Source organism: Tenrec ecaudatus, chromosome X (genome assembly GCF_050624435.1).
Source record: "Tenrec ecaudatus isolate mTenEca1 chromosome X, mTenEca1.hap1, whole genome shotgun sequence".
NCBI classification, from domain to species: Eukaryota; Metazoa; Chordata; class Mammalia; order Afrosoricida; family Tenrecidae; genus Tenrec; species Tenrec ecaudatus.
The window spans coordinates 161,287,533-161,303,776 of record NC_134548.1 but is presented as its reverse complement, the minus strand read 5'-3'; the positions used below and the strand labels follow the sequence as shown (position 1 = coordinate 161,303,776).

Here is a 16,244-nt window from a genome sequence, read left to right as displayed (position 1 = left end):
TGATTAAAAATGGTAGAGAAAGTGTGTAAGTTGCAGTTATTGTGTAGAATGTAAAATGCTTAAAGCGCAGCTTCCCAGAACAAATGCATTAAAATGGGTTTTAATCAGCGGTTGTACATGCTCTGGCAGGAGTTCTCTTCACACAAACTCCTTTTGGGGCACACATGCCTTTTGTTGCCATTTAATGAAGCTTTTAAGTTGTCTCATGTGACTGACACTCTACACTCCCCACCCCCACCCCAAGAATATAACTGACAGTTGTTTTTTTTAAGCATTATATTGAGATTTTGTGACCTAAATGTAAAGTTTTCCTCTAGAAACAGTGACTTGAAAACAAAACACACACAAAACAAAGCATTGTATTGAGAAATACATATACGTTAGAGCATCAGTGTATTTGAAGGCACGCAGTATTCTGTTAGAAACTCTTCTTACGGACACTATTGAGGCCTCATGCTGATGGTATCCCCCATTCATTTTTGATTGAATCTTTGTCCTGTCTCTGTCCTATTTAAGACTGAATAAAGGAGTTTCTGTAAACAACATTGAGGACAACAAAAACGCTGCCTATATCCCTGAGTTCTACCCATGAGACTCATTCTGTTGTATGTAGGGCCACAATTAACTGGAGCACAATGAATGACACCTAGCAACAGCATCAAGATTTGTGAGCCAATATACTTCTCTTCTAGAGTCCTCCCCATGTGTGAGACTTTGCTATGGCAACCTTCAGAAACTAATACCAACAAAAGCCCAATGTTTTTTGGATTGTCTATGGCTTTGGGGAGTATGAGCACAGGGAAGTGGTTGTGATAAAGGCCTTATGTCTCTGTTCTTTTACAGACAAAAAATTGCTGACACTCGGTAACAGAATAACAAAATTTCTCAGTTCTTGTCTCCTCCTAGTTTTCTCAACTAATATATTGACTGCTCCTTGAACCACCCCTTAAATAATTGTAATCACAAAGATTCCACCTTCCTTTTACTCTTGCTTTCCACAATCTTCCCAAACAATCCCTTCACAAAATAAGGAAGGTACCATTGCTTAGGGCTGATGGTTGTTGTGAAGGATTACAAAGAAATAGACACTCAACATTTTCTATCTTAATTTTCTACTATTTCCCAAATTAAGCATTGCTGGTATAGGAAAGCAGTAGAAAAAGAGAGGGAAAAGGACTGCAATATATTATAGAGTGGTTATAAATGCAGCCATGACCAAGTCAAGAAATTGAAGGAGCATATACATTAATTTTTAAACTATTGTCAATGATAGTCAAATAATCAAAGAAAATACATTTTTTAAAGCCTGATGCAATTACGGCATTATAATTTTCCTAAGGAAATGTCATTTCAACCAACTTCAGCCCATTATTGTAGAAACAAGTTATTGCCAGAACTCGGAATGATTAAACAAAGGGAATGTATATAAGCCCAAAGTAATGTAAAAGAATAAGACATTGCATTTATGCTAATATTTTACTGTGATGTTAAGAATTATCTCGAAACTAATATTGCACAATGTTCCATATCATCAGCAAAATCAGAATGAACCATAAAAATTTAAATCTTTATTAAGAATAAATATGAGAGGGTAATATTTCCCTTCTGAGCAGGATACTGTAAAATATCTATAATATTGTAAGATTGATTTAAAATAAATTATTGATAATATGTCACTGATAACTTTAATTCCTATTTGAGGAAAATTACTTAGCCAGGCTACAATATCAAGGAACACTTAATGAAAACTGAGGAAATAAATCTTATAAGAAATTGATCATCTAAAGACTCAAATTCACATAAGTAAATAAAAATGGGGCTAAAATGAAAATTCGATAAGACTAAATATGCAAATTGGACATCGCCTCACAGAGGGGTCACAAGGAATTGATGAGCAAGTCAGGGTGCAGTATAGCACCGATGAAACACACAATTTTTCTATAGTTGCTTAATGCTTCCTTCCCCCAACTAACATGACCTCAATTCTACCTTACAAATTGGATCAGACCAGAACATGCACACTGATACAGATAAGAGCCTGCTACACAGGGAATACAGGATTAATAGATAAACCCCTCAGGGTCAACAATGAGAATAGATGATACCAGGAGGATAAGAGGAAGGTGGGGAGGGGGCAGAGTAAGGGAGAATCAATCACAGGGATCAAACTAGAACCTCCTCCCAGGAGCACAAACAACAGAAAAGTGGGTGAAGGGTGACAGAGGATGATTTAAGATATGAAAATAATAATCTATTACTTATTAAGGGTTCGTGAAGGAGGGCAGGCAGGGGAGGGTGGTGAAAATGAGGAGCTGATTTCAAGGGCTCAAGAAGAAATAAAATGCTTTGAAAATGATAATGGCAGCATATGTACCAACGTGCTCGACTCAATGGATGAATGTATGGATTGTGGTAAGAGATGTAAGAGCCCCCAATAAAAGTAATTTAAATAAAATAATAAATATAAAACTAAAAGTTCTTACTTTGACATCAAATTGACCCTTTTTCCAAAGCATTCATCAATAAACTGGCATATCAATGTAAAAATTATATAGCTGATTAATTATAGTTGTATTTACCTTAGGTGTATACATTATCAAATTACAAATTACAAAATCTGTATTTTGTTTTGCAAAATTGGTAGTGCTGATTAATTGTATAACACACCAGAATGCTTTAAAAATTTCATGGAAAAATGGAATGAAAAATATAGGAACTTTCTGAAGTCTCCTGTGGTAGTTACATAATTTCATGTCAACCTGATGTATGAAAGTGTAGGAGTGGAGTCTAGACTAGCAGTCATATCACAACCTGATGGTACCATCTTTGGAGCATGACCTTCTCATAAGGATGGTCCAGGGGACCTCCCTCTCTCTATGCCTTCACCTTCTTGCTGGCAAGACACTCTGAGACTTGCCAGAGCCCCGTGGGGCTTCCACAGCCACTGGATTCGCAAGACTTCGCGTCCACTGGCCTGTGATCGTTCCTGCATTTTGAATCATTGCATGTGGCCGTGTGAGTCTGAAGAGGGACTCATGGACTAGTATCAGACTTATGGACTTCATTTGGACTGCACTGTGGTGTAGCTCTCACTCATACATATATGAGTATCACAGTATTTGTTTCTCTCGTCAACCTGACAACCACGCTCTCCATATATCATTTGTATTTATTTGGGAAGTAACTAAAATGGTCAATAGCCAACTTTTTAAAAAAGAGAACATCTAAAAGTTATTGCAATGACTATTATAAAAATATTTTTCTTTGAACTTCAATTGCATTGATCTGATTATAACTCTAGTCAGAAACACTATATTCTTAGAGTACAAGACTCATGAACAAACTGAGATTTAAATGAATAGCATAAGACATTACGTTCCATTCATTGTGTGTAATTGGATAACTACAACTTGGCTTTACTGCTCTTTAGGTGGCAATATCTTCTTTTTACATAAATAACATGGCAATTCCAAGTGAAATGAATGCACCTAAGTAGGCAATTGTAGTGTTTACTGCTACTAAAATACAGTATAGAAATAATAAGACCAATTTATTAATCACTTCCTATGAGCAAGAGAGTACTTCAGTCTCTTTATCTACATAATCCTATTGAAAACTCACAGGTCTATATGTAGGTTCCACTAGAACTATAATTTTCCTCATTTTACAGATGATGAAAGAGAGGCCCAGAGCGCTCAATAGAACTAAGTAATGGAACTTAGAATTAAACCTGTATCTATCAGATTGAAAGGCCCATACTGTTCGTGGATTAGAGAGGACTGAGTTTCTATTTATGATCATGGAAACTTTGTCAATGGTTATTTGTGACAACTGTGCAAAGCTGATGCCAATTTTGCAGGTAAAAACTATTGAAATGGTTACTGCTATGCTATATGCATATTTTCAAATAATAAAGATCATCCAATAATGATAGCTACAGGAAAAATTTCTCTGAATTCAAGAACACAATATCAGAGGTAGAAATGTACTTTATTTCAATAATTACTCGCTGGAAGACAAGCTAAAGTTATATTTTAAAATCCCTAAAATGCCTAGATCCATATTTGATGTGACTCTATTTACTCTTACAGTTATATTTCCTACTATTTTCCCATTCCTACTATTTGCATGTAAAAGATTGGAATTGGAGTTCACACTTCAACATAGCCCAAATATAAGCATAGTTAGTTCCTATGACATAGTCTTCCTCGATACCTGCCCCATGAAGCAATGCTAGAAAATATGGGTGCCATAGCAAAGTCGTGACAAAAGCACAGAAAAAAATAGCATCTGGAGTCTTAAAATCTTGTCTTAAAATAGGCATCTAAATGAGGTATCCCCCAAATCTGCACAGAAGAAGCACTGTGTGGTCCAAAGATTGTAAATAGTAAAATCTGAGACCAGAAGAGGGAGCGGTATCAAAGCTTAAATTCTGTCATTCATAGCCTGTTTCAGAAGGCTGTGAATGACAGTGAAAGCCCACAACCCATTTTCTGGGTTTAATCCCCCATGTGGATTAAACCTCTGGTGAATCGCTTCTGACAATGGACCAGGGATGGAAATGGCCTTGTTATCAGACAGAGAGCATTGTAGGGTGGACTATTGCAGTTGGAGTTAGGCTAAAATGTGACACCTTGTCATTGGATTTCCATTTTGATCCTATGTATAGTCCAGTTTTTAATATAGTCTTCTTTCTTTCCTATTAAGGTTTTTCTGTTTCCTTCTGTCATTGTTCTTATTTTTTTCCTTTTATATACGTTTCTCTGTATATGGAGCCCAGGATAGGCAATCTATCGAGACAGCAACTGGATTACTAGTTTCTTGAGGGCAAGGCTGAGGAGGTGAGCAGGAGATGGGGCACTAACAATGAGTTCAAGGGAAAGGAAAGGAACTAAAAGAGACTTTGGTGATAATTACACAACTCTTTCGAATATGATTGAACCATTGAAATGTATAATATGCGAATTATATGCCAAGAAAACTGCTAACAAAAATATTGGAATTCCCTTACTATTCAGGGCTTGTCTATGTCTTCACTTCTTTCTATGTTCTGTGTCTGGAATGTTATTTTCAGGCTTGTTCACATGTTAAATTCCTGTTCATCTTTCAAGACAGTTCGAAGGCTCTGACCTCCCACAACCAGCACAGTTGAAAAAAATAATGACTGGTTGTGAACTCTAATGACCTTTTGAGCTCTTTGCTTCGTTGCTTACATAATATTCCCTGATTTTGTTCCCTACACCTTTTCGCATGTGCTTACTCACGAACCTCACAACCGATTTTCCCCTCTGTCTTCTACTTCATTCTTTTCCCACGCCAATGGAACATTCCCTTCAATATACAGAAATTCACTTATTCCTCCCTTAATATTTACAGGAAAAATAATCTTCCTTGACCTCACTTCAACCAATAGCAACTGCTTCACTTCTTCACTTGTCTGCTCCCCTTTGTGACATAACTTCTGAAACGAGTGGCTGATATTTTCTATTTCTCTGATCTCACTGGCTGTGATTTCCCCCTACCGTTTGCTCAGTCCGCTTCAGGCCCACAGCCGCCTTACAGTTTCTCAAACACTTTCAAAATGTTCTCACCGCAGAGCACTTGCACTGCTTGCACCACCCAGAGTGCTCATTCCTCAGAAGAATGCTTCCTCAATTTCTTTCAGACTCCACTCAAACTTCACCTTTTCAGGGAGGCGTGTACTGAATAGATTTTGAACAAGACACCTATAGCACTCCTGCAATACACAAGAATTCCTACCCTGACTAATTGTGTTTCCCTAGTACTCATAGCCATCTGAGTCACTGTAGATTCGCTGGCTTACTCCATCACTTGGTTCCACCCCTACACTGTCAATTAAAGAAGATATGGGGTTTATTTGTCTCCTGTTGTCACCTTAGTGTCTATAGTCATCCATGGAACATGGTTTGAAAACCACCACCATCACCACCGAACTAACTACACTTAATTAGATTCAGACTCATAGCAACTATACAGCACAGATAAGAGGTGCCACTGTGGGTCTCAGAGACTGCAACTCTTTACAGGTGTAGAAAGCCTCGTTTTTCTTCCAAGTTGTTAGTCACTTTGGGCAGCTGACCTTGTAGCGAGCTGCCCAATGCATAACCACTATGCTACTGGGGCTCCAGGAACATAGTCAAACTCAATAGACACTTGTTTGATTGGTTAATCTATTGATCAATAATTTTTAATGTCCTTATCACATACAAATTAGAGGGATGCAGTATAGTCCTTGAAGAAAGTGATTAAGCTTTTCATCTTGCTTTGGCATTAGTTTCTTCATAACTATAAGTAAGACATTCTTGAATAAACATAAAATAATAGAAGCATGAATCGTGACATATTTCATAGGAGACTTTTTCTTTGTGCATTATCTTCTGCAATGCAAACTTTTCTTCCTTGTCAATCTAAATTAAAAATAAATATTTAATAATAGGTAACATTTATTAACAAATTACTATACCACAGCCATTAAACTAGCTTGCCTCTGTTTTCTTAACTGAGACATAAAACAACTCCCTTATTAGTTGTATTTTATTGATGAGAAAACTAAGGCTCAAAGTGATAAAATAAATTGCTCATGGTCACAAAGTTGATAGATGCAGAGCTAAAGAGTCTAGAGACCAAGTTCTTCAGCACTGAGGTATGTCCTTGAGGAGTTCAAACTATTCAATTGTCTTTCTAATCAACTATTAAAGTGAATTCAATATAATTTATAAATATAATGAGATAAATAGTGCCTATTCACATCACCAGGAACCCTGGTGGCATTGCAGTTATGCATTAGGCTTCAATCTGCTAGGCCAGCAGTTCAAAACCACCAGCTGCTTAGTAGGAGAAAGATGAAGCCTTCTGCATCTATTCAGAGTTACAATCCCAGAAACCCACAGGGGCAGTGCTACTCTGGCCTATAGAGTGGCCATGTGTCAGAGTCGCTTTGGTGGCAGTGAGGTGGTCTTGCTTTACTCACCACATTGTAAATCTTTTCATAGAGCGTACTTATGCTGTTGTTAGAAGGAGCCTTGGTGGGACTGTGGGTTAAGCATTGGGTTACTAACCAAATGGTCAGCAGTTTGAAGCTCCCAACTGCTCCATGGTAGAAGGATGAAGCAGTCTTCATCAGGAAAGGTTACACCCCACAGAAGCAGTCTTCGTCAGGAAAGGTTACACCCCACAAAAGCCCAATGAAGCAGTTCTCTTCTGTCTTACAGGGTTGCTGTGAGTCAGCATCAACTTGACAGCTGTGAATTCAAGGGTTTTTAATTATTATTATTATTATTATTATTGTTATTTTAGGCTGTATAAAATTATTTCCTACTTTAAGAAAGAAATGTTTTAAAACTCGTTTTTAAAAAGCTGGCATCCTTAATTCCTAAGAGTTCAAGATTTCTGATTACCGTTTATACTTGTGTATAAGCCGAGTTTTTCAGCACATTTTTCATGCAGCTTTGGTGGTAATATTGGGTGCCTTGGCTGATATTTTGATGTGCTTATACTCGAGTATATACGGTATTGTTTTCATTTCTTAAATCATAAATATTTGAATGGCATTTTTGTATGGCCAACTTATTCTCCCAGTCTATTTTCATCTCATTTTCTGTGAGACACCTAGGAAAGCCCCCCTTTTCAGCTGGGCAGCCCATGGCTCTAAGATTCAGATCCAATCTCCTTTCCACGTAGAAGGATAAAAAGCATCCTTGGATAGTACAAACAGTTACCACACTCAGCTACCCACAAGGCTGAAAGTTTGAGCCCACCCACCCAGAGGCACCTCAGAAGAAAGACCTGCTGATCTACTTCCCCAAAAGTTAGCCATCGAAAACGCTGTGGAGCCAAGTTTTATTCTGACACACATGAGGCCACCATGACTGTGAATCGACCCCATGTCACCTGGGTTTTTGGTTAAGAAGATAAAAGCTTTTTTCATTCATTTCTTGGCCCAACGAGACTCAGGGGGAGAAAATGAATGGGTCTGCTGAGTTAGAAGGAGAGATACAGCCACTTCTCTCCAAGAACTCTTGGCTCCTTTTATTGAAGAATGGTATTAGCAACTAAGGTCTGCAAAGAGCTTTACTCATTACTACTGGGATGTTGTGGCTTCTAAACTCTGTCAGCTGACAGTGTAAAAAATAAATGTAGGCACATGCATATGGGTATATATAAATATTCATGCATATTCATGTAATTGCAATGTGCATTCTATGAAGGTAAATGCAAGTTCATAATAATGTGCCTAGCTCTAGTCCAGTATATCATGGGCCATGTTAACTTTTGACTTATACTTGATTATAGAGGTAAGTGTTTCATGGTTTCGAAATCATATGCTCATAATCTCCAGAAGTTTCTTCGTAGAACCCCTACTTGAAACTGAGGTGTTCTTCAATTTCAAACAAATGCTGCTGGAACTAGAACTCTAGGGCCTCTTTCATGTTTTATCTTTCTTTTCATCTGTCAGATAGCATGCCATTCTTTTGTTTGGCAAATATAACAATCTGTCATATAAAGTAACAAATATACTAATCTGTACAATATAGTAACTACATAGGCCTACCTATTAAAAGTCTTACCAAAAAAATAAAAAGAGATTGAATTACATAAGTTTCTCAATCTTTTAGACACCTTACTGGTTTCAATAGCCAAATCCAACATGTGAGAAAGTCAGAATAAAAATCAAACAATTCCTTCGATAAATGAAATCTGTTATGCGTTGAAAGAGGTTATAAATACCTATCAATCAAGTAAGAGATGCACCTGATTGGGATCTTCAAAGAAATACTTTTTTGTCAGCTCCTTCAGTGTTTTTGTTTTACTTCAAACATAATAAAAGATAATTGCCATCAAGTCAGTTTTAATTCCTAGTGACCGTGTCGGACAGGGTGGAGCTGTCCCTCTGGGTTTCCGAGACTGTGCCTCTTTGTGCGAGTAGAATACTTTATGTTTCTGCTGCAGAGTGGCTGGTGATTTCGAACTGCTAGCAGCCCCATGTGTAACCACTGTGTCACCAGCAATCCATCTTCAACTTAAAGAGACAGCAAAAGTTAACAAACCATTCAGCCACTCCAGATGAGATTTACTGACACTATTGAAGAGAGGTTAATGTAATAGGCATGGATTTAAGAAACTCTGGATAACCTCTTACTTAGTATCAATGCTTGTCCGAACATCCAGGCCTCATCACCTGAAAAGGTGGCATGCCTTCCAGAGTACTGCTTTGCTCTACCACCACAAATTTGGTCTATTGAAAATGATATTTTTCTTCTTCAAAATCTGGGTTGATATTTTCATAAAGAGCAATTTGATGGGGGTGCATCAAGAGTATCAAAATTACCCAAAATGGAGTTCAAATTTTATGAAAATATAAACTTGGACACATGAGCTGGTAGTCTCATGGAAAAGCCCCCTCAGCTCAGTCACTCTCTCACTCTAGCACCTCAACTGGGGAAGGCGCCAGAGCAAGGAAGAGGAGAAATGCACATGTGTCACTGACTTCCAGAAGACAACAGGAGCCTTGGGACCAACTGCCTGTCCTGGCTTCCCCTATTTCCCCTACAGCTGCTCCTAGAACTTCGGCAAGTAGTTGTGTCATTCCGCCTGGTAGCACCTGCCAGCAATAGGGCACCTGAACGTGTACATTTTGCAGAAAGGTGCCATCTTGAACTTGCAGTGGCCCAAAAGACCACATAACCATCAGACCTGTTCCCTTGCTGGTGTCTCTGCCAATCATGATGACCATGAAAAATGGTACCATTTCCTGATTTGGGGGTGTTTCTTGCTGAAAGCATCTGGGTCTGTCAGGAAATTGTAGAGTTTACTTGAATCTAGGACAGTGGTTCTCAACCTTACTAATGCTGCAACCCTTTAATACAATTCCTCAGATTGTGGTGACCCCGCAACCATAAAGTTATTTTCATTGCTACTTCATAATTGTAATTTTGCTACTGTGATGAATCGGGTGACCCCTGTTAAAGGGTCATTTGATCCCCAAAGGGGTCATGACCCACAGGTTGAGAACTGATGCTAGTGGGGCAGTCCTTCACCTGGGTGGGCTTCAGCACTTTGCCCAGCTCCTCCCCTCCATTGTGCCACCTCTGACCTACCTGCAGTTTGTGCTAAGGCCACACATCCACTTCCTGAAAGCTCAAGAGCCTAGATACACTTTTTCACAGAATGTGAAAATTAACCAAAGGCTTGCTAAATCCAAAAACCATTGAGAAAAAATGACCGAATCTTGGTAAAAATAGATTTTTTTGTTGATATTTAATTTGTTATGTTGGCATTCTCTTCCTCCAAGCTTCCTCAAAACAACAAAACAAACTCATTGTCATTGAGTCAATTCTGACTCATGGTGACCCAGTAGGACAGGGTAGGACTGCTCTGTGGGTTTCTCAGACTGTAAGTCTCCGTGGGAGTAGGAAGCCCAGTGTTTCTTCGAGGTAGCACATGGTGGTTTTGAACTGCTGAACTTGAGTGTAGCACAGTCCCAGGGTAACCACTATCCCATCAGGGCTCCTCAATTGCCTTTGAGACCACAACTTCATAATCATGGGATCCATGAACTCCAGTAGCCTAACCGAAACTATAAAGGGAATAAAGGGTTTGAAACTTTCCCAAAGCTTCACTCACCAGAGACGTTACATGATTTAATATGTATGGAAATTCCCTAGGATCTCCCTTGTGAGGAGTTTGTCTTTATATGACAGGACGCAGAGTTTCACAGAGCGGATAGGCCTTCTCCATAGCATCTATTGAAAATCATCAGCAGTAATTGACTAACATCACAACTGCCTGCACCAGCATGCATAGTCAAGGCCAACAAAAAAAGTGAGCACAAATTTGAAAAGAAAAGCTGAAGGATGAGATGCCCAATAAGGGCTGGAGAACCCATTGACATATGAAGAAACAGTGGTTATGCATTGGGGTGCTAACCTCAAAGTCTGTAGTTCAAAATTAGCAGCCACTCTGTGGGAGATGGACAAGGCTTTCTCCTCCAGTAAGTTCCCCATGTCAGAAACTTGTAGGGGCAGATCTACCCTGTTCTATAGGGTTCCTATGGGTTGGCATCGACCTGGGGTCAGTGAGTTTGGTTTTGGATGGAGGAATTTAGAAGACCATACATATGGCTACGGCTGTGTACAGGAGCCCTGTGCCACAGTTGAGTAAGTATGGTTCAAACCTCCAAGCCATTTCTTGGGAGAAAGGTGTTTTCTACTCCCATAAATATTTGCAGCCTCAGAAACCCTATTCAGGGACACTGAATCCGAATCTACTCAATGGCAGTGGGTGTACGTAAATAAGCAGGAAATACCTGTAGAGATATTTTGTTGTTGTTAAGTGGCTTCAAGTCAGGTCTGGCTCACAGTGACCCTATGTACAGCAAAACAAAACACCGCCCAGTCCTGTGCCAGCCTCACAACTGTTGCTATGTTGAAGACTGTTTTAGTCACTGTGTCAATCCAGCTCATTGAAAGTCTATCTCTTTTGCTCTATTCTTCCGTTTTACCAAGCATAATCATCTCACCTAATAACATGTCCAAAGTACATGAGACCAACTGGGCTATTATTAGAAGGGTGGATAATGACAGTTGTTAGTAAGGGTCTAAAGAAACTGAAAGTCTCATGGCTCGCTGGTAGGTATATAAAATGTTGCAGTTGCTTTGAAAAAGTGTGGCAAAAGAAGCATAGCGTTACTATTTGATCCCGTAATGTCACTCTGACGTAAATATTCAGTAATTCTACTCCTAGGTAAATACTCAATATGGAGACACATATCCATTAAAAGCCTGATACATCAATGTTTATTGAGGTATTATTCACAACAGCTAAAAGATGGGAAAACCCCAAGTGTCCATCAACAGACAGTGTGCTATCTCCATATGATACAAATCGATTAACCTTGAAAAAATATGCTCAATGTAAGAAGTCTAACAATAAAGGCTGTAGCTTTTTTCCTGATTGTAAATCCTTGGTTTTTAAAATATGTAATAGTTTTATTGACATATCTTACACATTCCAATTTGTCCATTCACACTCAATTCTGTTGTTCAATCCCATAGGATGGGATTATTATTCAATCATCGATGCTATTCACTGCCCTTTTCCCACCTTCCTTCCTCCTGTCCCCTCAGAGAACCAGCACTCCTGTCACTGTCATCTATCTTGATCTTCATGTGCCAAGTGATTCTAAATATACAAATGAACATACTCAAATCTAACATGATCAATGGGGTAAAACACATAAAAACCTTACTGGTAAGGGGAGGAACCAGGAAAGAACTAGAGGAGAGGTTTTTATGTGTTTTACCTCACCCTGCCTCTCTCATCAGTTCTGTGAAGGTTGCAATTTTTATTATTCCACTTATATAAAACATGCAGAATCAATCAGTAAATACATAGAAACGGAACACAGCTTTGTGGTTGGCAGGTGTGAATGAAAGGGCGAATAGAGAGTGATTGCGAATGGGTCTCAAGAGTGCTGGTGGCGTGGTCCAGAGATCAACTGCTAAGCAAATGTCCCCTGTTGGAACCCACCAGCCGTTCCATGGGAGAGAGCTGAGGCTGTCTGCTCCCATAAAGATGGACAGCCTTGGAAAACCAACGGGGTGGTTCTACTCTGTTCTATAGGATCATCAGGAATTGAAATCAAATTCATAGCAGTGGGTTTGTTTTTTTAGTTTGGTTAATTGTTAAGGGCTTTTTGTTTGTTTCTTTCTTTTTGGAATAACAAAGATGCTCTGCAATTAAATTGTGGTGACAACCTTGTGAACTTCCTAAAATCTCTTAAATCGTACAATTTAGTGATGAAATGTATAATGCATGAATCATGTCTTCAGACAAAAGATAATTACTCTCTTGAGTCACCTCGGCGTAGCCTGCGAGTGTCCGCGCGCCCTGCAGAGCCCCCGACCCGCCGCGCTGAGGTCCCGTCGCTCTTCAAGATGCCCGAGGAAGTGCACCATGGGGAGGAGGAGGTGGAGACCTTCGCCTTCCAGGCAGAGATCGCCCAACTCATGTCCTTCATCATCAATACCTTCTACTCAAACAAGGAAATTTTCCTTCGGGAGTTGATCTCTAATGCTTCTGATGCCTTGGATAAGATTCGCTATGAGAGCCTGAAAGACCCTTCCAAGTCGGACAGTGGAAAAGAGCTGAACAGAGACATCATCCCCAACCCCCAGGAGCGCACTTTGACTCTAGTGGACACAGGCATTGGCATGACCAAGATTGATCTCATCAATAATCTGGGAAACATAGCCAAGTCTGGTACCAAAGCCTTCATGGAGGCTCTGCAGGCTGGTGCGGACATCTCCATGATTGGGCAATTTGGTGTTGCTTTTTATTCTGCCTACTTGGTGGCAGAGAAAGTGTCTGTGATTACCAAACACAATGATGATGAGCAGTATGCCTGGGAGTCTTCTGCTGGGGGCTCCTTCAGTGTCCGTGCTGACCACTGGTCGGGGAAACGAAAGTGATTCTGCACCTCAAAGAAGACCAGACGGAGTACCTAGAGGAGAGGCGAGTCAAAGAAGTCGTGAAGAAGCACTCTCAGTTCATTGGCTACCCCATCACTCTTTATCTGGAGAAGGAACGGGAGAAGGCAATCAGTGATGATGAAGCTGAGGAAGAGAAAGGTGAGAAAGAAGAAGAGAAGGAGGATGAAGAGAAGCCCAAGATTGAAGATGTGGCTCAGATGAGGAGGACGACAGTGGGAAGGGCAAGAAGAAGAAAACCAAGAAGATTAAGGAGAAGTACATTGACCAGAAAGAACTACATAAGCCCAAGCCCATCTGGACCAGAAATCCTGACGATGTCACACAGGAGGAGTATGGCGAATTCTACAAGAGCCTGACTAATGACTGGGAAGACCATTTGGCAGTCAAGCACTATTCTGTAGAAGGGCAGTTGGAATTCAGGGCACTATTGTTTATCCCTCGGCACGCTCCCTTTGACCTCGTTGAGAATAAGAAGAAAAAGAACAACATTAAGTTGTATGTCCGCCGTGTGTTCATCATGGACAGCTGTGACGAGATAATCCCAGAGTATCTCAACTTCATCCGTGGTGTGGTGGACTCGGAGGACCTGCCCGTCAACATCTCCTGAGAGATGCTCCAGCAGAGCAAGATCTTGAAGGTCATCCGCAAAAACATTGTCAAGAAGTGCCTGGGGCTCTTCTCTGAGTTGGCAGAAGACAAGGAGAACTATAAGAAGTTTTATGAGGCATTCTCCAAAAACCTGAAGCCTGGCATCCATGAGGACTCCACCAACCGGCGGTGCCTTTCTGAGCTGCTGCGCTACCACCCCTCTCAGTCTGGAGATGAGATAACTTCCCTCTCAGAATATATTTCCCGAATGAAGGAGACCCAGAAGTCCATCTATTACATCACTGGTGAGAGCAAAGAGCAGGTGGCCAATTCTGCTTTCGTGGAGCGTGTGCGGAAGCGAGGCTTTGAGGTGGTCTACATGACAGAGCCCATCGACGAGTACTGCGTGCAACAGCTCAAGGAGTTTGATGGGAAGAGTCTGGTCTCCGTGACCAAAGAGGGGCTGGATCTCCCGGAGGATGAAGAAAAGAAAAAGAAAATGGAGGAAAGCAAGGCCAAGTTTGAGAACCTGTGCAAGCTCATGAAAGAAAATTCTGGATAAGAAGGTTGAAAAGGTGACAATCTCCAATAGACTGGTGTCTTCACCCTGCTGCATTGTGACTAGTACATATGGCTGGACGGCCAACATGGAGCGGATCATGAAAGCCCAGGCTCTTCGGGACAACTCCACAATGGGCTACATGATGGCCAAAAAGCACCTGGAGATCAATCCAGACCACCCCATTGTGGAGACGCTGCGGCAGAAGGATGAGGCTGACAAGAACGACAAAGCCGTCAAGGACTTGGTGGTGCTGCTGTTTGAGACAGCACTGCTCTCCTCTGGCTTCTCCCTTGAGGACCCTCAGACCCACTCCAACCGCATCTACCGCATGATCAAGCTTGGCTTAGGCATTGATGAAGATGAGGTGACAGCCGAGGAGCCCAGCACGGCTGTTCCTGATGAGATTCCCCCTCTTGAGGGCGATGAAGATGTATCTCGCATGGAGGAAATAGATTAGGCCATTCTACTCAGACCTTGTGCCCTCTGTATAGTGTCCCCATGACTTGAGTGACCCTAGCCCACCGGGGCTCTGCAACTGCTGTTAACTAGTGCCCCCCCCATTCTTGTGTATAAAGCAGGATCTAAGGCCCTCACGCCCTGTTGTCACCTCCTTTATTTGGGATTGGGGTTAATGTGTATCTGTGAGGTTTCTTTTTTGTTTATTTTGTTCTATTAAAGTATGCAAAATAAAGAAGATGCCATTTTATACAAAAAAAAGATAATTACATCAGCTATTATCTGTTGGTTGTGTAATGGGTTCAAGGGCCTTCATTTTACTTCAGTTCTTCCCATTATGTATGTTTGAAGTGCTTGATACTTAAAAACCACTCAAGTGTTAGTATGCACATAAAATTAATATTTATCTTAAATTCATAACTAATAAACTCAGAACTGAATTAGGGTGCCACTCAATATAATTCTGGATCGACTAGGCTGGCTGTCAGTAGGCAGAATACATAAAGCACACATTACACATGTCAATGTCTCCAAAATAAATGAGAATCTTCATACAGGTTTCCTTTACTGATCCATGAACCTTAATATCATTAATTTTATAGATTTTGGGGGAAAATGGAAACGCAGATTTAAAAAAAGATTTTTAAAATAGTCTTGAAAGGTTGAGTCATACTCTACAGTAGAAGTGGAAAGCAAAACTAACATCTGTAAGGTACATTTATTCATAATTTTTATCTGTTTAAGAATAATATTTCATGGAGAAATTTACTTCTTTGGAGAATATATACTGTAGAATTTCTGAGATCCTTCTAAAGAAAGCTTTTCAGAGTACAGTCAAGTCTACATTGACCAGTGCCTAAATTTCAAACAACAAAGAAATTTGAAATTCTGACATTTTCTATTATTTATTTTTATCACTTTAAACCGTGGAGTAGTCTTTTGTCATAGATCATTATGAATTCATTATCAACCATTGGAAGCACACATATTTCACTGACATCATGTACACCCTCCTCTCTTTAAAGAGCCAAGGGAGTTCCTGAGAAAAGCTATCATTGTCCTTACAATTTAATGGGATTATAAACACTAATGAAAAGATCTAGTGAGCCATTTATTTAAATAATGTT

The 16,244-nt window shown here is 40.1% G+C and overlaps 1 pseudogene; it reads left to right on the top strand.

The window, feature by feature from the left end:
• Positions 1-12,951: 12,951 nt before the first annotated feature.
• LOC142434465 (heat shock protein HSP 90-beta pseudogene) lies at positions 12,952-15,383 on the top strand (annotated as a pseudogene).
• The last annotated feature ends 861 nt before the right edge of the window (positions 15,384-16,244 follow it).